Source organism: Neofelis nebulosa, chromosome 7 (assembly GCF_028018385.1).
Source record: "Neofelis nebulosa isolate mNeoNeb1 chromosome 7, mNeoNeb1.pri, whole genome shotgun sequence".
NCBI lineage: Eukaryota > Metazoa > Chordata > Mammalia > Carnivora > Felidae > Neofelis > Neofelis nebulosa.
This window is the reverse complement of record NC_080788.1, coordinates 19,822,591-19,843,522: the sequence shown is the minus strand read 5'-3', so window position 1 is coordinate 19,843,522 and position 20,932 is coordinate 19,822,591. Positions and strand designations below refer to the sequence as shown.

General features: G+C 42.2%; 1 protein-coding gene and 1 long non-coding RNA gene across 2 annotated transcripts in view; both read left to right on the top strand.

Moving 5' to 3' along the window:
* Positions 1 to 20,932, top strand: part of CHSY1 (chondroitin sulfate synthase 1) — a 70,553-nt gene that overhangs the window by 38,426 nt on the left and 11,195 nt on the right. The window lies entirely within an intron of this gene.
* On the top strand, positions 7,942 to 13,699 carry LOC131516140 (uncharacterized). Its single transcript, XR_009263915.1, has 2 exons — positions 7,942 to 13,205; positions 13,454 to 13,699. It is a non-coding gene; the product is annotated as an uncharacterized LOC131516140 (long non-coding RNA).

Sequence of the window (20,932 nt, the reverse complement as noted above, 5' to 3'; positions counted from 1 at the left end):
ATTATAGGACACCACGCTGTTCTGTGTACCAGTGAGAAAGAAGACACTACTGCGCGGTAACTGTTCTGGAGTGCTTTCTTATGGGTGATAGGACACATCCTAACCTCAGAGATGCTGAGATGTGGGAAACTTGAAATGGGGGCAGTTCTCTATTCCCTATGCATACTAGCCTACTGGATTATCAGAGTGATTAACTATAGTCTGTGGATACCACGTTTTGTTCCCCTTGCCCTCAATGCTTAGTACAGTCCCTGGCACATAGTAGGTGTCCGATAACTGAGTAAGTACATAAGCAGAAGGAAGGATGGATGGGTGGATGGATGGAAAGACAGATGGACAGACACATGAGGTAGGGTTGAACGTGGATAGGTAGAGAAAGTATGTGGGGAAAGGTGTTCCAAGCAGCTTGAATTCTTAGAAAAATTACTAAAGTAGCAAATTTGACAGAAAGATTGAATACTTAAATAAGTGCTTGGCCCTTAGAACTTGATGTTTACTAATTCATTTTATCGTCATAACAGTTCAAGGAGATAGGTGCTATTAGTCCCCATTTGACAGACAAGAACACTGAAGCCCAAGATCATAGAGCATTGACTTAGAAGCATGTAATAAGAATGCTGGCATAGAAATACTGTAAATCTGTTTACAGTTGGAAATTATTTTGATTTTAAAAAATCATTTTGAAAGAATTTACTTTTCTCTGTATTTTATAATTATGTCAGTCTGTGCCATGGCAACTCCTTAAAGGGCTTACTCAGTAGCTACTAAACATTATATACTTACCCTTTCGTTTTTTAATGTCCTCTCAAACTTAAGTTTGCTTGTGCTATCTGACATTGTAAGCTTTTATTGATATTATACTCCAGAACACCCTTTAAATTACTGGCTCCATGAGTTACAGTCTTTACCAAGTATTTGCAGCTCTTTGTACATCATTTAATATACATCATTTAAGGGGCCCTGGGTGGCTCAGTTGGTTGAGCGTCTGACTTCAGCTCAAGTCATGACCTCACGGCTTGTGGGTTCGAGCCCCGTGTCGGGCTCTGTGCTGACAGCTCAGACCCTGGAGCCTGCTACAGATCCTGTGTCTCCCTCTCTCTCTGCCCCTCTCCCACTTGCACTCTGTCTCTCTGTCCCTCAAAAATAAATAAACATTAAACAAAAATTTAATGTACATCATTTAATGTACATCATTTAATAAAGTATATAACATTTGTTAAAATTAGAGGATGTACCTTACTGAAATTGTTACTGTTTTGTGTTTTGTTTTTTTTAAGATGGCAGATGGAGACACAACTTGTAGGGTGAGGTTGATGCAGACCTTCCTTGGTATATACTCAGTGGTCTCCCTAAAAAAGGGACATAAAAATTATATTGCTTTTAAGATGTAAACAGGCCCTGGTAAGTCTGTGTTGAATGCGTGTGGGGGTGAGGGAAATAAGAGGTGCCCAGGGACATGAAGTTGCTGTTCTCCACTGCACCCCTACACTTGAGATGCAGTTCTCCCTAATCTCTCCACTTGCTTCTGTTCTGCAGTCTACTTAATTGTTATGACTTTTTAACTTTATTTTAAGAGAGCGAGTGTGTGTGTGTGAGAAGAGGGGAGGGGCAGAGAGAGGGAGGGAGAATCCCAAGAAAGCTCCATGCTGTCCGTGCAAATCCCGATTTGGGGCTTGATCTCATGAACAGTGAGATGCTTAACCGACTGAGCCGCCCAGGTGCCCCTGGTGTTTTTTATTACAACTTAGGTCCCAGTTTCTCTCGACTCCCGGAAGTTATTTCTAATTTGAAAACTTAAGAAAACTTAAGAAAAACTTGAGATTCAATGCAATATCTTTCCAGCACCCATGTAGGTATCTTTGTATGTATCACTTCTAGATTGTTACTTAGAGTGAATTTTTCTGTCAAATGCAGTGTTTTTGTAGTGACAAGAATATGATTTCAAGAGGCTAATGTTCAAGCTGTGGTAGAGCCTTCAGCCTCGCTTCCTCCTGAGCAGTTCCACTACGTGTGCTGTGCAGAATTACGGCTGTTAGTATGCCATACTGACCGCTGCCTGTGGCCACAGGTTTAACAAACCTGACCAGTAAAAGGTCCTGCCTAATTGCAAACTGTTTAATGAGTAATTACAGTCAAATCTTTTAAACCAGTGTAAAAAACAGAGATCTTGTTTTTGGAGCTTTCTTTTGTTTTTTTGGCTTTTTTTCTTTTTCAATGCTTTTTACTAGAAGCTTTCAGAAAGTTTTCCCAGGGCTAGTGGGTAGATGGGAAGAGAAATTATAATTTTTTTTTTTTTAACATTTATTCATTTTTGAGAGATGGAGAGAGACGGAGCATGAGTGGGGGAGGGGCAGAGAGAGAGGGGGACACAGAATCTGAAACAGGTTCCAGGCTTTGAGCTGTCAGCACAGAGCCCAACGTGGGGCTCCAACCCACGGACTGACTGCGAGATCATGACCTGAGCTGAAGTTGGATGCTTAACCGACTGAGCCACACAGTTGCTCCTGGGAAGAGAAATAACTAGACCAAAAGTCAAAAACAAGTACTTGGAGAAGCTTGATCAGTATTTTAACAGCACTACCTTGTAGGAATCTTAAAGAGTCGATATTACAAAGTTGAAGGCACTTTTTATATTTTATGTGTTGAACTTAGCCGTTTAAATGATCTTTTAAGACAGCTTGATCACATGCCAATAGATTTGTCTTTAACATAACCCTATATCCACCCTCTATTTAGCATAGAAGATATAGAAAGATTTATTTTTACTGCCTTTTCTCCTCCTCTGTTGACTTCATGCAAACACATCTCATTATTGTTGCATAGCAACTGACTTTGTGTTTGTGATTTTTGTTTAGCAGTTTTTTTTCCTATGGAACATTGAATTTGTATAACAATTTCCAGTCTCTGAAGCATCAGTAAGTTGCTTCAGTAAGTTACATCAGCATCAGTAAGTTACAAATCAGAAGAAGATTTGTAAGTTAACTCTTTTTCCTTAAAATAGAAAAAGCTACATGGCATTCTAGGTATAGATCCCTTTGTTCCTTTTCTAAAATCTGTATAAATTGAGATTCTGTTTAAGTGTTTGACGTTTCTCTTTAGTCACCTTCAATCTGAAATAGCGGCTGGCTTTCTTTCCTTGATGTTTAGACCTTGACACTTCAGGGGATTACAAGCTGGTGGAATGTTTAGCTATTTGGATTTGTTTATTGTTTCCTCATGATTAGATCCAAGTTCTACATTTTGGGCAGGAATGTTACAGAAATAATGCTGTGTTCTTTTTTTCCAACAAGTCATGATTTTGATTTGTTTTCTCATTGGTGGTATTAACACTGATCACTTGATAAAGGTGGATCTGGCAGCTTTCTTCACAGTGAAGTAACTTTCTTTTTATAATTAAGAAGTGTCATTGTGGAGAGATGCTTTAAGATGGTGTAAATATCCTGTCCCTCATCAGACTTCCAGCTGCTGTTTTTAGCAACCATTGATGTCTCTCAGCTGAATAAAGTATTGCTGTAATGATTGTCAAAAGGCCCTTTTCTAATTCCATTCTTTCTTTCTGCTTTTATAATTAAAAGTAAGGAAAGCTTGTTCTTCCCATTTACCTATTCATACATATGTTTGTCTGAGTGTAGGCTCTGTATTCCTGTTTTATTCGATGGGTTATCATTTTTTTTTTCCCCTCTGTTTCATGCCTCCTCTCCGCTCTGGCAGTCACCAATTTGTTCTTTGTATTTAAGAGTCTGTTCTTTTGTGTGTGTGTTTTTTTCTGTGTTTTCTTTCTTAAATTATATATATGTATGTCATGGTATTTGTCTTACTCTGGCTGATTTGTTTCACTCAGCATAATACCCTTTAGGTCCATCAGTGTTGTCACAAATGGCAAGATCTCATGCTTTTTTATGGCTGAGTAATATTCCATTGGGTGTGTGTGTGTGTGTGTGTGTGTGTGTGTGTGTGTGTGTGATGTGTATCCACGAGTTCACAGTGATAGCCCAAATCCCATTTCAACACTAAAGAATTTATTCTTGTCATCTCCCTTTTCATATTTTTATCTCCTTTCTTTGACAGTTGAGGAATCTTAACTCCCATTATTTATAGATATATTGGTAAATTTAGCAAAACAGCATTTCTGTTTTGATAGTATGTTCTTTGAAGATAGATTTTCTTTGAGTCTTTGCACCAAATGTTTGTCTTGGTCTTTTTCCTAGTAGATTGGGTCTTGTCTTAACCATTTCTGTATTCCTTTTAAAGGCTAATATATCAGACACTTAAATGTTTGATAATTAGCATATATAGGCAATACAATAAAGGTACATTGAGGCTTAAGAAAAAAGTATTCTGTTAACATTGAAATCAAATATTGTGTATAGCTGTGACAACTAGCCAGCATCATGACTTGTACTCTCAAAATTGGAATGGATAATTTTAAAAATACTGTTGCTAGTTGGCAAACTTGAGAAGCACTTGGTGATACTAATTCTTCCCATTCTGAAGTTTCATATGGGTGTAACTCTTTCCTCTTATTTTAGCCAAAAAAAAAAATTTTTTTTTTGTTTCCAAAAAATGAGGTATAGAAGAAAAGCCTTTTATTCCCATTTTAGGTAGTGAGTGGTTTCTTTTTCTTTTTACCATAAATGCTATGTTAATATAAAAAATATTTTTCAGGAGTGGACTTTTTCCGAGAAGTGGACTAGACAAGATTTGTTTCAGAATGCCCACTGAGATTTACCCCCCTTCCAGTTTTGTTTCTTTGCTTTTGGTTTTGTTTTTTTTTGTCTAGCCTTGTTGGTTTTAGATAAAATTTTACTGTTAGAATCAGGTTTCTCCAAAAGGGCATTCAGGTGTGTGCTGCTACGCCAGGGCCAGAGGATAAACATAGCTTACATCCCTAGAACCCTAATGTTATATCAAGTTGGGGAGCAAGAGAGACATTTTTACAGTGAGACAGACATGGATATCATAGAGCATAATGCAAATTTGTATGAGATTTTAAGAGTTAAAATATGAAAAATGGAATTTAATGTTTACTGGAGGACTGCTTTAGCTATGTGCCCCAAGACTGTGGAATGTGCAGTCATTCTTCCCTGCCCTTTGGGTACTTCTGTGTGCAGAAAGTGAAAAAGCTGCATTTATTTTCTCATAGGTTATATTTTAGTCCTTTCTTCTTTTCTGTAGCCAGTTTAGTGATGTGCTCTAACGCCTCTGTCTTTTCTAGCTTCCATAGTACACTACCTTACATAGGGCACCATATTCTTTCAGTGAATAACGTGAGAGCTGTTTATTTTCTGAAGTGTTACTTCTGTGTACTTAGCTCACATAAATGCTTCTGTCCCAGACCATTTTCAGAGGAAACAAATCTCCGTTGTGACCGTAGCACTTAGCCCAATTCCGTCTTCAGAGCCCAGGGAATTAAACCAGCTGAGGAGTTTCTTACTCCCTGTCCAGGGTATTATGAGGTATCCTGCACCGCACGGCCGTCCCCCCACCCTGTCCCCGTGGCTTAGTTGCTTTCTTTCAGGGACCACATGACTCTTTAAAAACAAACATCTGGGAGTTGGTTGTCCTGCAGCTTGGAGACCTGTTGAGTTTTCCGTCGTCTATCTAATCTCACGCCTGGCACGTGGGCCTGACTGTGCTCATGTGGCCTCGGTCTGTTTCCTGGATTTTACCTCTTTGCCCAGAGACTGCCTGTAGGAGAGAAAGGAGAAAGGATTTGAAACTAAGCTTCTCATTTAGTCATGCAAACACTGTGTAACATCCACCAAAAATCAAATGCCCTTAAATACTATTATTTTAAGAATGGGACATGTTACTAGCTATACGTACTTGAACTAGAAAACTCTGCCATACCGTTACAAAACATCTTCAAAATTAAAGTTCTCTTTGAGCGGAATAAGTGTATGTGGGTTTGTGTATCTAGATATCAGAGCGGCTGATACTAATAGTCATCAACAGACACGTCAGATTCCTAACGTTTTGTTATCACATTACCCTTTAGGAGTGAATATGGATCTTTCAGCGAATAGCTCAAATAGTAGCTGGTAGAGCTATTTTTTTCTACTTACCAGGAAGCTTTGTAGGCTCCGTGTAGGTTGATGGCTGCTTTATATTAAGGGGAAGTACAAGAACCAGTCTTTTTCTTGAACAGCTGATGGGTATGCCGGTTCCAGTAGTACATACTGGCTTCCCCCCCCTCTGAATCATCAGCGTGTATGGTGGTAATTTAGTGACTAGGAGGCACTGTAAATTATTGGTTATAATAAATTGATGTCATGCTCACAACATAGCAGGCAAAAAAGGATGAATTAGAGACAGAAATAGTAACAGGTTTTTGTCCAGGAAACCTCAAAGAATATAATGAAGTATTGCCATGTTGGTTATTTTAAAAAAAGAAAAAGGGAAAGAAAGATCCAGAAGACAAAATGTTGAAACCTTAGGTTTAATAAAACAGATTATAAATCAAAGGCTTCTTGCTTTACACTTCTGAAAATCTCTTTGAGCAGCTAAAGAACATTTAAGAAATCTCTTACCAGAAGTTCATGATTAATTTGTGGGTGGGTGGAGTATACAGTATTGCAGAAAGCCATCACTGTCATTTTTAACCTCTCTTTTTGGTAACTTTTTTAGATTTTGAAATACTTTTAGAACAGTTTCAAGAATATTACAAAGAACTCCCACATGCCCTTCACCCAGATTCCCTTATTGTTAACTTTTTCTACATTTGCTTTATCATTTTTTTCTATACGTATATATTATTTTTTCTTGAGAACCATTTGAGAGTAATTTATGGACATAATACTCTTTTTTGACCCTAAATACTTCAGCATGTATCTCCTAAGAAGGATATTCACCTATATAGATACAGTGCAATAATCAAAATCAGGAAATTAATATTGACATAATACTGTTATCTAATCCACAGACTTTATTTATATATCACCAGTGTGCTAATAACATCCTTGATCACCAGTGTTCTAATAACATCCTTGATAGGAAAAATAAAAAACAAACTAAAGCAAAACTGAAAAAAACCATCCAGACTGCAGTTCAGGGTCACATGTAGCATTTACTCAACATGTCCCTTAAGTGTGATTTAATTTTGACCTTAACATTGTCAAAAAGTACTGACCAGTTATCTTGCAGTATCCCTTAGTTTGGAATTATCTGTTGGGTCCCTGGCTAAGTGAGGAGTGTCCTCCTCGATGTGTCATCTCAGGAGACCCACAATGTCATTGTGACTCCAATGGGCAGGATTAACTGATCTCTTCCTAAGTCTCCACTGTAAAATTGCCGTTTTCCTCTGTTAATTAATATATACATTATAGGGACATATTTTGAGACCTATTCCTATTTGATTCCTCCTCTAGCTGCCATCCACTAATTTTAGCATCCATTGATGATTCGTACCTGAATTGATTACTCTATTTGTCAAATGATGGTATGCTTCACTCCACCAGATGGTAGTTTTTTAGGCCCAGCAGCTTTATAATGGGGGCTTTTGGAAATTATTTGCTTTCTTAGAAGTAGTTTGAGTGACTATAAATTTGGGAAGGCTTTGTATTGAATTAAGTAGTGTCTCTCTTGTCCTCTGTTGTCCTGTTCCCTTGGGCATATCTCCGGCTATGGAACGGGTGGAGATGGTGTGTGGCCTGGGGGGACTGTGGACAGGATCTGCCGAGTGCCCTCTGGGTACCTGCTCTGCTCTTCTATATTCTGCACCCCTCATTTCCCTCTTTCAGGGGTTTAGGGCTCTGGAACTCAGCGCATTCCACGTTAAAGCCTGCTTTTAGGTGTTCGGTTCTTAACACAGTTGATCTGTGGTTGCTTTCTTGTTACCTTTAATTATTGGTCCTTACTTTATAGTCTTTAGCCTTTGGTCTTAACTACCTCTCCAGAATTCCTCAACATGCAAACTATTTAATAATCAACCTTTTTAAAGTAAAAAAAAAACAGCCAGCATCCTAAATTGGGGTCACCTTGTCCCATCTGTACCAGTGAGTGCTGCCAGTGGTCACAGATGCCCTGGTCCTTCACTGCAGACTGTACCCCTGAACTTCAGACCCCACTGCCCCTTCCAGGCTGGTGCATCCTTCCTCTCTGGGGCCAGGTAAGAAGAGAACTTGTCATAAGCAGTGTCTGAAGTTGCTAAAGCTCATGGAAATGCAGTCTGACCCATCACATTAGCTCACATTGAAAGCTAGAGTGTGGGCGGAGGGCTGAGGGTTGTCTTTAGCTGTGGTGTTGGGCCCTGGCTGGCTTGATGCTGACCTGAGATCACTTCTAACCCCTCCTGTCCCAGCTCTGTGGTCATGAAGGCAGCCTCCAGTTCTCTCTCGGGCTCAGCTCAGGAAAGGTAGAAGGTGACAGTCTTCCTTTCCTTCCTTTTCAACTGGTTAGCCTGGTCTCCCTGAGAGAATACGTCCCTCAAATCAAAAGAAAAGGCCAGTCCCTACCAGCCCAGGGCCACCAGAGCTGCCAGGGAACGCCTGTCTGTATTTCTTTCCTGCCGCTGGTCCTTGTAACCTTTTGTAATCTCTCCATTCCGTGACTCACAGCTGTAGCCTTCAGCTGAGACTTAGCTCCTTTGACTTGGTGCCTTCCTGCTGCCCTCCCCACTTGTCCAGCGTTCTGGGAAGGAGCCCTCTTCTCCACTCCCTGAGTGTAGCAGGTTAGCCTCCAAGGACATTAAGAGTGGAGGCTGGAGATCAACTTTGAACCCTTTCTTAGGCATGTTTCTTATGCAGTGCTTCCTAGTCTGTCCATTTGTCCTCCCTTGTTCCGTAGGATTTGAGAGGTGGTCCTTTCTGCGAGAGCCCCTCCATGTTGATATTCATAGAAGGGGACAAAGGGGGAAGAATAGGCAACTCTTCCCGAGGTCCCTTTGTGCAGACACTTGCCTCCTTATATTCTTTATGTGGTGGGTTTTGCCAGGGATGTGCATTAGAATCCCACATGGTGCTGCCATGTGCCCCTGTTGGAGAATCACTGCTCTGTAAGAAGAATAAAGGAGATTGGTCTCCTATATCTCATTGGCTCTCCCGACACACACACAGCCTTGTAGGCACATCTGGGAGATCCTGGGAGAGCAGTGGGGTATTGTGACAGAAAGTACACAGGCCCTTTGGGGCCCACAGTCCCGGGCTCAGGGAAAGATGAGTCCTGGGGAGGCTGACCAGGCCTGGAGATTGGCTTGCATAGAGAGTGGAAACCTGCTGGCCCAGCCACAGGCTGCCACAGAATTGGGCCTGTTGGACGTAGCTGGAATGTGAGGGGACCTAGGGATTACGCAGAGAAGTTCTTTTGATGGAGTCAGTTATTCCCAACAAGCAGTTCAGCAAGCAGGCAACAGGACCAGAGTTCTGTATTTGAAAGACCACCCAGCAGGCTTAGAGGAAGGTAAGGCAGGGGGCAGGGAAGACAGGAGGTTTCTACTGCAGCCAGTTGAGGAAAGAGGAGGGTCAGAGCTTAGCTGATGGGCTGCACGAGGGCTGCACGAGGGTGGATGCAACGGTAAGACCCAGGGGCTGCATTTCCAGAGTTTGGTCACCTGCAGCTTGTCCGTTTTTATTGGACTGGAGAGCAGGCTTCGCATGATCCTTCTTAAGCTTGTCCATACTATTAATTTGCCCTAAATTGTAACCCGGAAAGGGACTTTCATGTTTAGCCCCCTCATTTCACAGTTAAACTGAGATTTGCTTAAGGTCAACCAGTCTGTGACACAGAGCAGGCCCTGGCTTCTCAGCGCCTCGTGGGCATCATACCGAACATTGAGTGTTACAGCACGGTAGACCCTGATTTTGTTTATAGCTAGTATTCGTTCTTTGGTCAGTGCCTCTCCCTTCCTCCCTCTCTGTCTCTGTCTCTCTCTCTCTCTCTCTCTTTTTTTACCTTGAAACTCGTAAAAATGAAAATCAAAAAAGAATTTTCAAGGTAAGCTGGCTCATGAAATAACTCCAACTGGTGAAAATATGTTGTCTTACTCATCCTAGGTTGTCACCTGAGTGGTGATGATGAGTAGTTGAAATTAAAAATATTTACTCGTGCTGTAGAGTATTGGATAACAGCTTTGCCTGGCATACAGTGGGCATTCACAAGATATTTGTCGTGTGAAACGAATTCTGTGTGAAGCACTTTCTTGTACCTTATTCACAGTGATGCTTCCGAGAGCTTTTGTGACTCATTCATATCCAGTTGCTGACGCAGCTGGAAAGCTGGTCAGAAGTAGGCATAAAATGAGCACACTCTGCTGGTTCGTGGTCTTTGAGGGTTCTATTTTGAGGAGCGCTGTGTCTGTTTTTAGTTTCTTGAAACTGCCTTTTATGCACAAAACCGAAGTAGAATGAATGTATACCACAAAGTATAAGGCATGCAGAATTTGATTCATTGTGTTTTCTGCTTCTGGTGCTATTGCTTTCAGGTTTTTAATTTAGCTTGAATCAAATGTTTGTTTTTGAACAACTCTTATAAGATTTTGACTTCGAAAGTACTTTTTTGGAATGAGTTCTGTTAGCACTGAAAAAGTAGGAACACAGAGGCGTTGACTTGCACAGGCATGACATGGTGTGTTGGCGAGATACAGCCTGACACCGGTCAAGACAGGTGGGCGTGGGGTCAGGGAGCAGAGAGCAAGGAGACGGGACAGTGAACCACGTGGGGAGAACAGCACAGGTGGGAACAGGTGTGTTGGTTAGGCCGAGTCTGCACATGCTGGCCCACCTCTATTCAAGGAGGCACAGTGGTGGTGAGTGGCCCTAGATCGGGGGTCAGCGGGCTTTTTCTGTCAAGGGCCAGACAGTAAGTATTTTGGGTGTTGGTGGCACATAAGGTCTCAGTCTCGACCGAAGCAGCCAGAGACAGCTGCTAAGCAAATGCACGTAGTGTGTTCCAGTAAAACTTCCAACAAGGGGCAGGCCACTTTGAGATGGTGGCCCCGGGGCCACGTTGGCCAACCTCTGCTCTGGTTGCAGACCTGAGTGTTTGGGTGTTTGACTCTGCTGTTACTCTGTTGCCTTGTCGGTTTGGCCCGTTTCTCAAAGTTCTTTTTCTGCTCTGTAAAATGGGAATAATCCAGTTGACCCTTGAACGGTGCTGGAGGTTAGGAGTGCCCTAACAGTTAGAAATCCACCTTCAGTCAGAAACCTGTGTATAACTTTTAACTCCCCCAGAACTTAACTGTTAATACCCTGTTTTTGACCAGAAGGTTTACCAGTAACAAAGTCAATTAACACATTTTGTATATATATTATGTACTGTATTCATAACAGTAAGGTAAGCTACAGGACAGAAAATGTTAGGAAAATCATAAGGAAGAGAAAATACATTTGCAGGACTGTTCTATACTGATCGAAAAAAATCAGTGTGTCAGTAGACCTATGCTGCTCATGGGTCACCTGTACTGAAGGCTGGCATGAAATTATGTGAAATAATATGTAAAATACTACTCAGAAAATAATAGTTGTCCTGCTTTTTTTGTGAGGTGTCATTTTGCAGAGTTGGATTTAAATTGTAGTTTGTTCATCGGCTCATGTATTTAATACGTAGGCAAATTTATAACTTCTATGACTTACAAAAGGGCTAAACACTGTAACAGACACCCGAGGAATGCAGTGGAGCTGGGAGGTAGGCATTCCAGGATACTGGGACTCTGTTCCTTACGGTCATTTAGGGACCCAGGTTCTCCTTTTGCTTCCCTGCCATCGCCTGCGGCATCCTCCTCAACCGTGTGGTTACGAGGCTGAGGCTGTGGGTACAAGAGCCACAGGAGGGGACAAGAGCCTGGGGACACAGAGCCAGGCCCTGAGGAGGCACCAGCTGGAAGGGGAGCACATCACTTCCATTCACACTTGCGGGAGAGAACTCGGGTGTGTGGCCACACCTAACTAGATGGGGCAGGCGGCTGGAGCCAGGCCACCTTCTGTCCCCACGGAGGAAGGGAGGACAGATGCTGGCAGTCAGGTCACAGTCATTGCCATACAACTGAAAGCAGTCTTTACATCCTGTAGTGAATCTTTACATCCAGAGTAGCCTTTCCTCTCTGGTGGATTTGTGGATTGAGTTTCTCAGGTTGCAAGTGCAAGGCGTCTGAATATCACTTTTAGAAAAATCATGGCAGTGTACCCAGGTCAGACGTTAAAGAAATACAATTGTGTAGTACAATTTAATTTTTAACTTTTAGGTGAAAAAGCACCTAATCATGAGGTCTAAATAGGAAATATGCTTCTCCCAAGGATTTCCATTGGCAAGAATCATTGCCTGTTAGGAACTGTTTGTTTTATATGACGCTCTTATAATTTAACTTTGTATAAATGCCACCATTTGGGATGTCCATAGATACTTTGCCTAAATTTTTCTCTTCTAGAAAATCATTCTGGCTGTAATAGTAAGGGTATAAAGACCTGGGAATATTTTCAAAATATAGAATGAAACCATCAAATCAGTCCAAATGGGAAAGTTTCCCTTAAGGTGTTTTCTTTTAAATTTATATTATGTCGCTTTTAGCTTTATCCTTTCCATAACATGGAGACTGGGGATGCATTTGTGATTAAATTTGCATCTGGGGAATGTGGAAATGCCTTCCTGGTAGTTATCAAAGCTTAACCTGATGTTTAAAGAAGGAATGTAATTAATGGGCTTGCAGTCAAATTCGTCAATAATTTAAGGAAAATCTCTAATTGGATTAACACTACCTTCTTTAGGAAGAAAATAAAGTTTATGATTCTTCAGTATTTACTTAGTTACATACTTTTAAGGTAAAACAAAGCATAAAATAATTAAACATAAACATGAATTGCTCCTTTGTATTCTAGGAGTATGCCTATAGTGCGTTGTGAACTGCTAAGCTTTCATACACCCAGTGTAACATTTTAGCATGTTAGACCAATGCATTTGAAGAAACCAGGGCATTCACATTTAAATTTATTTTGACATCATTTGGACCCTAAGATAGTAACAGTGGTTATGGCCGGGTAGTAAGAATAGAATTCTTGTTTTATTTTACCTCTCTTGAGTTTTCCTGGTTTCGACCAGTGAACAGGGGTTGTATATTAAACCTCTCCCCACTTTGCAATGGCACAGTAATGTCTGACACCCGGACTTCACATCAGTATGGGACACCAGAAAATTCCTGACCAGGAGGCTTGTAAAGAAAGAGGTTTTCATTTCTTCCAGTGCAGTTCATACTTACAGGGTTTGATGAGTGATACATTGTTTATTTAGAGTATGCTTATTTCTTTTTTTTTTTTTTAATTTTTTTTTCAACGTTTTTTATTTATTTTTGGGACAGAGAGAGACAGAGCATGAACGGGGGAGGGGCAGAGAGAGAGGGAGACACAGAATCGGAAACAGGCTCCAGGCTCCGAGCCATCAGCCCAGAGCCTGACGCGGGGCTCGAACTCACGGACCGCGAGATCGTGACCTGGCTGAAGTCGGACGCTTAACCGACTGCGCCACCCAGGCGCCCCTAGAGTATGCTTATTTCACAGACACATCTACTTTGTATATTTATAGATGATTTATGTCGACTTACTTGGGTCAAGATAATGTGCAACTAGAGGTGCCTGGGTGGCTCAGATGGTTGTGTTGGACTCTTGATCTCACCTCAGGTCTTGATCTTAAGGTCATGAGTTCAGGCCCCTCATTGGGCTCCACACTAGGCCTGGAGCCTACTTAAAAAAAAAAAAAAAAAAAAAAAAAAAGATAATGTGCAACTTGAATTTGAACCTATGTGGAATTCTCTGGTTACTGTCCCTTACCGCTTTTGCAAAAAAAATTTGTACTTCTACCCTTCGTTTGACATTTGATTTATTCCTTTACGTTACCCTATAAGTTTGCTCACGTCTATGAAATGTTTGCTTTTCTTGTGGCTTATAATTTTAGTGTTTCTTTTTCTTTGGTTCAAAGGTCCTGATTTGACAAATAGCAGAATCGCTTGATTTTAGTTAGGAGTTAGTGTTGTTAACTATATCAGGAAAATAAATGTTCAGAAGTAGAATTACTACGCCAATAGAATGTACTTATAAGTTATATACATACTGTATAGTTTGCAGAATGTATTTGGTTTTGTTACCTTATATGTGAGTATGTACATTAGAATGAATATTTGTCAGATGTCCCCAGAGTAGGTTTGTGATTCTCCCTCTTTTCAGCATTTTATAATGAATGCATATTGTTTCATAACAATAAAAAAAGACTTAAAAATAGTAATCGTGTGATTTGAGTATTTCTACAAGATGGCATTTTAAAAATCACATGGCTTGCAGTGTAGACAGTAAATGCTCTTTGTAAGACTACACTTCGTTTGTGAAATCCTCCTTTATTTCGTGAAATCCTCCTTTATTTCGTTGTACTTGATCTTTGTTATAACATACATGTTGTAGAATCTGATCGAAACTTTGAGCAAAGAAGTAGATGAGATCTTATCTTTTTGTCATCCTTTTCAGAAGTGTCGTTTTGAAAATAGAAATTTGAGGGGTGCCTGGTGCCTCCGTAAGTTAAACGTCCTACTTCGGCTCAGGTCAAGATCTCATGGTGGGTTTGAGCCCCGCATCGGACTCTGCTGACAGCTCGGAGCCTGGATTCTGTGTCTCCCACTGTCTCAGCCCCTCGCCCTCTCACACTCTTTCTCTCTCTCAAAAATAAATAAACATTAAAAAAAATTAAGAAAATAGAATTTTGACTTTTCAGAGCAACCAGTGGTTATCTCCCACCCCTACCTGTCACAGCTCTCACGGTCTCGCCTTTCCCCCAGCCAACACATGTGCACACAGGGTCAGAGGTTGCTGTTTGATTTAGAAATAGAGGCAAAATTTGAAAGTCTGAGTGTGCAGGGACTTGGAGACGGTGCGTGTGCAGTGTTTCCAGCAGGAGTGGAAAGTTCTGGGTGTGACTGACGAAACACCGCTGCCTTTGGCGTGTAGAATCAAATCTCCCCTTCTCTTCCTAGCACCGGATTGTTAGTTATTTAATGGTGCAGAATATTAGATAGGAAACAAGGACTCACTCTAAGGGCAAGAATGATGGCTAGATAGTTGTATTGGCCACAGAATTCAAAGCACAGTTAAGACATTCTCATCTAAAGTGCTGTAGTGAAAATGTTTCATTTCAAAATAGAGTACTTTAAAGTGTTACCCTGCTCCACTGTTTCTTGCTGAGGTACCCCTGTAAAATGTGTCCACATGAACAGGGCAAGGAAGAAGCAGGCGAGTAAATCGTTGAATTAGTTGAGATAGCGTTACCTTGAATGAACTTCATTCTGTTTGCCTTCAGCCTAGAGTGCTGGAGGCCCATGTGTAAATAAATGTCAGTAATAAAACCAGTTGCCCGTTCTTATCTTTAGGAATGGCTTTCTTTTCTTTTTTTCTATGGTAAAGATCACTTCACTACTATTACCAGTAATGGCTTTACTGCTGAACACTACCACGGGGCACGGGGCGGGTGCAGCTGCTTAGTCCTTTTGAGTCACTTCCACTTTAAAAGACAGCTGGGCTGGCATTGGGAGCCCACTTTGTTCTGGTGCTGGGCCAGGGCAGGGCAGTGGGTGGCTGCCCATAAGTGAGGGAGGAAGTGGGTGGAGAGAGAGAGGTGTGGAAATCCGTGCTGAATGGTTCCTCCTCCTCTGCCCCCCCCCCCACCACCCCAACACCCCCATTGTGGAGACTCAGTCTGTCTGCTCACAGAGTGAAAATGATCCTACCTTTGCCTAGAGAGCGGGTTTTCTTAGAAAGTGAAGGTCCCCGTCATCTTGGTGTAGGAGATTGGTACTGTCGTCACCAGATCTTCCTTTGCCCCAGGAATGTTTGTGTTGTGTGCACATTAAACAGGGGACTTTTCAACTCTTGCTTGCTTTGATGCTTCATCTGGCCAAAATTTGGTTCCATGGAGTTTACATACTTGTTCAGAAAGTTCGGGGTAGCTTTTAAGCCTTCCTTATTGATTATAGCATTAAGATACCTCCCCCCGACACTCACTCCGTTACCTAAACCCCAGACTTCTGCTTGGCCCCACTGCACACATGCACGAGCCTTGCCGTGAGCATGGAAGGGCTGGCACAGAGGGACGGGCAGGTTGGGAGGGGACTTGGCACCGTGTCTGGAGAGCTCCTGGGTGGACCTTCAGGCCGGTGTCCTGGCCACGGTTCCTGCTATTTGCCCCTAAGTGTGGCCCTTGCACAGAGTATGTGAGTCATACTTGCCGAAGAAATGAATGTTCTAGAGGGAGTACCACATATTGTCTAGTCTTTGACCCACGGTGCCTTTGGAACTCTTCCCTCCCCCTCACTTCTGTCAGGTCACTGCTCAGATTTCCCCCTGCCACAGAGGCCTGCCCCTACCCGCCACTCCCCTGTCCCCTGCCTCCCCACCCTCTGTATTTCCTCAGGGCTCCAGTCTCCTCTCTTGAGTTACCTGCCTGCCCCAGCCCTGGAGTGTGAGCTGCAGGACAGGACCTGCCTGGCCTTTGTGTGTGCCCTGTGCCCAGAGCAGTGCCTGCAGGAGAGCCCCCGTGCTGTCATGAAATAGCCCTCCGGGCAGCTGGGACAGTGGGGCACTGGGCAGCTCGAATCTCCTGATTTGAAAATGTGGATAATAATCGTACCACCTCATAGGCTTGAACGAGTGAGTGCGTGGGAAGTGCCCGTGGAGCTTCTGAGAGGTGTTGCTTATCCATGTTCTAAAATCATAAACTGTTCAACTTCCATTAGGTTATAAGGATTAAAAAAAAAAAAAATCAAGTACCTCTGAAGGGTCAGAGGACACGCTTTCAGTTCAAATGTGTTGCCTAACATGTAACTAACAGAAAGGTTCTATTGATGGTTTTGGAAGTCGGGTAGGTTATTTTAGAAGTGTAGGATGATTATGTGCTCAGTACACTAAAATTCTCCGCTGTTTACCTTTTCTCCTTTGTGTCAGTGTTTATTAAGGGATTGTGGCCCATGCCGGGCTCTGCTCTGTGCTGGAGCTGCAGAAATAGTGGGCGAGGTCTGCCTTCAAGGAACTTCAGTCTGGCGGAGCAGCTAGGGGGCCCTAAGTGAGATTTTTGAAAATTCTAGATCCATCTTTTTTTTTTTTTTTTTTTGAGAGAGAGAGAGAGAGCAGGGCAGAGAGAGAGAAGGGAACAGAGGACCCATAGCAGGCTGAGCCCCGATGCGGGGCTCAAACTCTCAAACATCAAACCGTGAGATGACGACCTGAGCCAAAGTCAGACGCTTAACTGACTGAAGCCCCCAGGTGCCCCTAGAAGATCCTCTTTCTTTTTTTTTTTATTTTTTTATTTTTATTTTTATTTTTATTTTTTTTTTTAAATTTTTTTTTTTTAATGTTTTTAATTTTTATTTTTGGGACAGAGAGAGACAGAGCATGAACGGGGGAGGGGCAGAGAGAGAGGGAGACACAGAATCGGAAACAGGCTCCAGGCTCCGAGCCATCAGCCCAGAGCCTGACGCGGGGCTCGAACTCACGGACCGCGAGATCGTGACCTGGCTGAAGTCGGACGCTTAACCGACTGCGCCACCCAGGCGCCCCTAGAAGATCCTCTTTCAAGGATGCTTTTCCTCTTTCATGTCTCTGAGGACAGAATCTACATGTTCAGGGGCTGTCTTCTGAGGTCCTGTTGCCGTATCTGTTGGGAGTTGGGGAAGCGGGGGCCAGGGAGGGGCAGGGGTGGGCTGAGTGTGTGTCTCGCCTTTGACCGGTCTGCCCACCAAGCCCTGGACGGTCTGCCTGGGAATGTGAGGGGCAGGGTTGGCTTGAGGACAGGGGTAGCTTTGCCTGGCACATGTGGTACGATGTGGCTTCTCTTTCCTAACGTGTCACCTCTTCCGTTGGGTAAGGTGCTTCTCTGTCATTGTGATGTTGAAATATCGCCTGGAGCCACTTACAGTGTTAAGTGATTAATCTTTTTTGTCCTCATTTGTAAAGTAGGAAAAGTAACATCCACCCATTCATTTATTCAGCCAGTGCTTATTGCGCAACTGCTTGTGCTAGGCACCTAGAGCAAAAGTAGGTTTTGCCCTTAAGGGGTTTAAAATTGTAAGGATTAAAATGAGTGTGTGCGTGTGGGGGGAGGAAGGGAGGGAAGGAGGTACACTAATGAGATGTTCAAATACTCAAAAAAAAAAATCTCTTCTTTTTATATAGGGCTTTCTAGTTTGCTGTCTTCAAAGACCAAAAAATCTTAACTCATTGTGAATTGTTAATCGCTTGGATTTTGTTTCCACATATCTCTTTCCACAAGGATCTGAATCCTAGAGTATTTTATATATTCCTCTAAAGGGTTTGTTTTGCTTAGAGCAGGGAGTAGACTAATGAGTGGAAGGGAAGAACAAAAGAATTGATTATAAATAACAAGTCAGAGAAAACGGATTGACTATCTTCCCCTGGAATCTACTTTTATTAACATAAAACATTAACATAAAACATAATTTGAGGATTTTTTTTTCCTACTAGGTTGCCTGTGAGTTTTTAAAAAATTAAGTTACTATTTTTTTTTTTTTTTAATTTTTTTTTTTCAACATTTTTTATTTATTTTTGGGACAGAGAGAGACAGAGCATGAACGGGGGAGGGGCAGAGAGAGAGGGAGACACAGAATCGGAAACAGGCTCCAGGCTCCGAGCCATCAGCCCAGAGCCTGACGCGGGGCTCGAACTCACGGACCGCGAGATCGTGACCTGGCTGAAGTCGGACGCTTAACCGACTGCGCCACCCAGGCGCCCCTGTTTTTTTTTTTTTTTTTAATTTTTTTTTTCAACATTTTTTAAGTTACTATTTTTTAGAGCAGTTGAGGTTTAAAGGGAAGTTGAGCAGACTGTAGTGTTCCCATATACCCGTCTCTCCCCCAACCCCGCGATCATGTCATCAGCACCCCCACAGAATGGTACATTTGTTACAGTCGGTGGGCCTGCACTGACACATCATAATCACCTAGTCCCTAGTTTACATTAGCGTTCCCTCTCGATGTTGTGCATTCTCTCACCATTGTAGTATTATACTGAGTAGTGTCACTTCCCTAAAAATCCTCTGTGCACCCCCTCTCCCCTAACTCTTGGCAACCACTGATCCTTATATTGTATCCATGGTTTTGCCTTTTCCAGGATGTCCTATAGTTGGAATTGTACAGTATGTAGTGACCTTTTCAGATTGGCTTCTTTCACTTAATGATACACATTAGAGGTTCCTCTGTGTCTTTTCGTGGCTTGATAGCTCATTTCTTTTTATTGCTGAATAATTTTCCATTGTCTGGATGTACCACAGTTTATTCATTCACCTGCTTGAAGGACACACTGGTTGACTGCAGGTTTGGGAATTTATGACTAAAGCTGCTGCACCTGTGTGCAGCTTTTTGTGTGGATGTAAGTTTTTGATTCAGTTGGTTAAATACCAAGGAATGTAATTGCTAGATCTAACAGTTAAGTGTACGTTTAATTTTGTAAGAAACTGCCAAATGTCTTTAGAGGCTGTGCCATTTTGTATTCCCACTATCAATGAACGAGAGATCCTATATTTTTTTATTTTTTATTTTTTTTAAGTTTTATTTATTTATTTTGAGAGAGACAAAGACAGCATGAGCAGGGGAGGGGGGTGGAGAGTGAGGGAGAGAGAGAATTCTAAGAGGGTCCGCATCGTCAGCACAGAGCCTAATGTGGGGCTCAAACTCACGAAACCGTGAGATCATGACCTGAGCCAAAACCTGAGCCACCGAGACGCCCCATGAGAGGGTCTGTTGATCCATATGCTTGCCAGCAGTTGATGTTACCAGTATTTTGGATTTTGTCCATTTTAATAGGTCTGTGGTGGTATCTCATTTTATTTTGCATTTCTCTAATGTCATACGATGTTAAACATCTTTTCACATGCTTATTGGTCATCTGCGTATCTTCTTTGGGGAGTTTTGAAAGTTCTTTGTGTATTTTGGACACTTGTCCTTTATCAGATATGTTTTTTGCAAACATTTTCTCCCAGCCTCTGGATTTTCTTCTCATTCTTTTGACATTGTCTTTTGCAGAGAAGTTTTTTAATTTTGATGAAGTCCGGCTCCTCAATTATTCCTCTCACGGATCACCTTTGGTGCAGTATTAAAACGTCGTCTCCATACCCAGGGTTCTCTGTGTTGCCTCCTGTTATCTCCAAGGACTTTTATAGTTTTGTGTTTTTACATTCAGGTCTGTGGTCTGTCTTGAGTTAATTTCTGTGAAGGGTGTAAAGTCGATGTCCAGATTGATTTTTGTTTGTTTGTTTTTTCTTGTGAGTGTTCAGTTGCTCTGGCAACATTTGCTGAAAAGACTATCTTTGCTTCAGCTTATATTGCCTTTGCTCCTTTGTTGGTTGCCTATGTTTAGAAAATGTTTATTTGTATCACTTCTCTAGAAATCTGATACTGTAGAATTTAAGAGCTCCCCCCTTCCCCCGGAAACACTCCCTTTCCTTCCCCTTTCCCCATTTCTTAAAGACAACTGTAGGAACTCAACCCTTTGTAATTGCAGAGTGAGAGCCCCTTCTCAGATTTACATGGGGTTAATTGCAGGATTATTAAGCCTGGGAGTCCCTATGCAGACTCCCTCACCACCGTGTGACAGAAATACTGACTTGAATGTGTGAAACAAAGCCATGATATCTACCATCAGGTTCTCAAGCAGAAGCTGTACTTTGAAAAGGCTGGAGTGAACAGGAATTGGGCTGTGCTCTTGCTCCCCCTCCACTGGCCTTGCTGCCCTCCTCTGGTGGCCTCGTCTTGTGACTGCAACTCCACTGGGTTGTCCTAACTCATTAGACTTTCATCATTAAAAAAAATTTTTTTTTAATCTTTATTTTTGAGAGAGAGAGAGAGAGAGAGAGAGAGAGAGAGAGAGAGAGAGAGTGAGTTCATACCTGAGCCGAAGTCAGATGCTTAACCGACTGTGCCACCCAGGTGCTCCTGGACCTTCATCATTCAAAGCCTGCT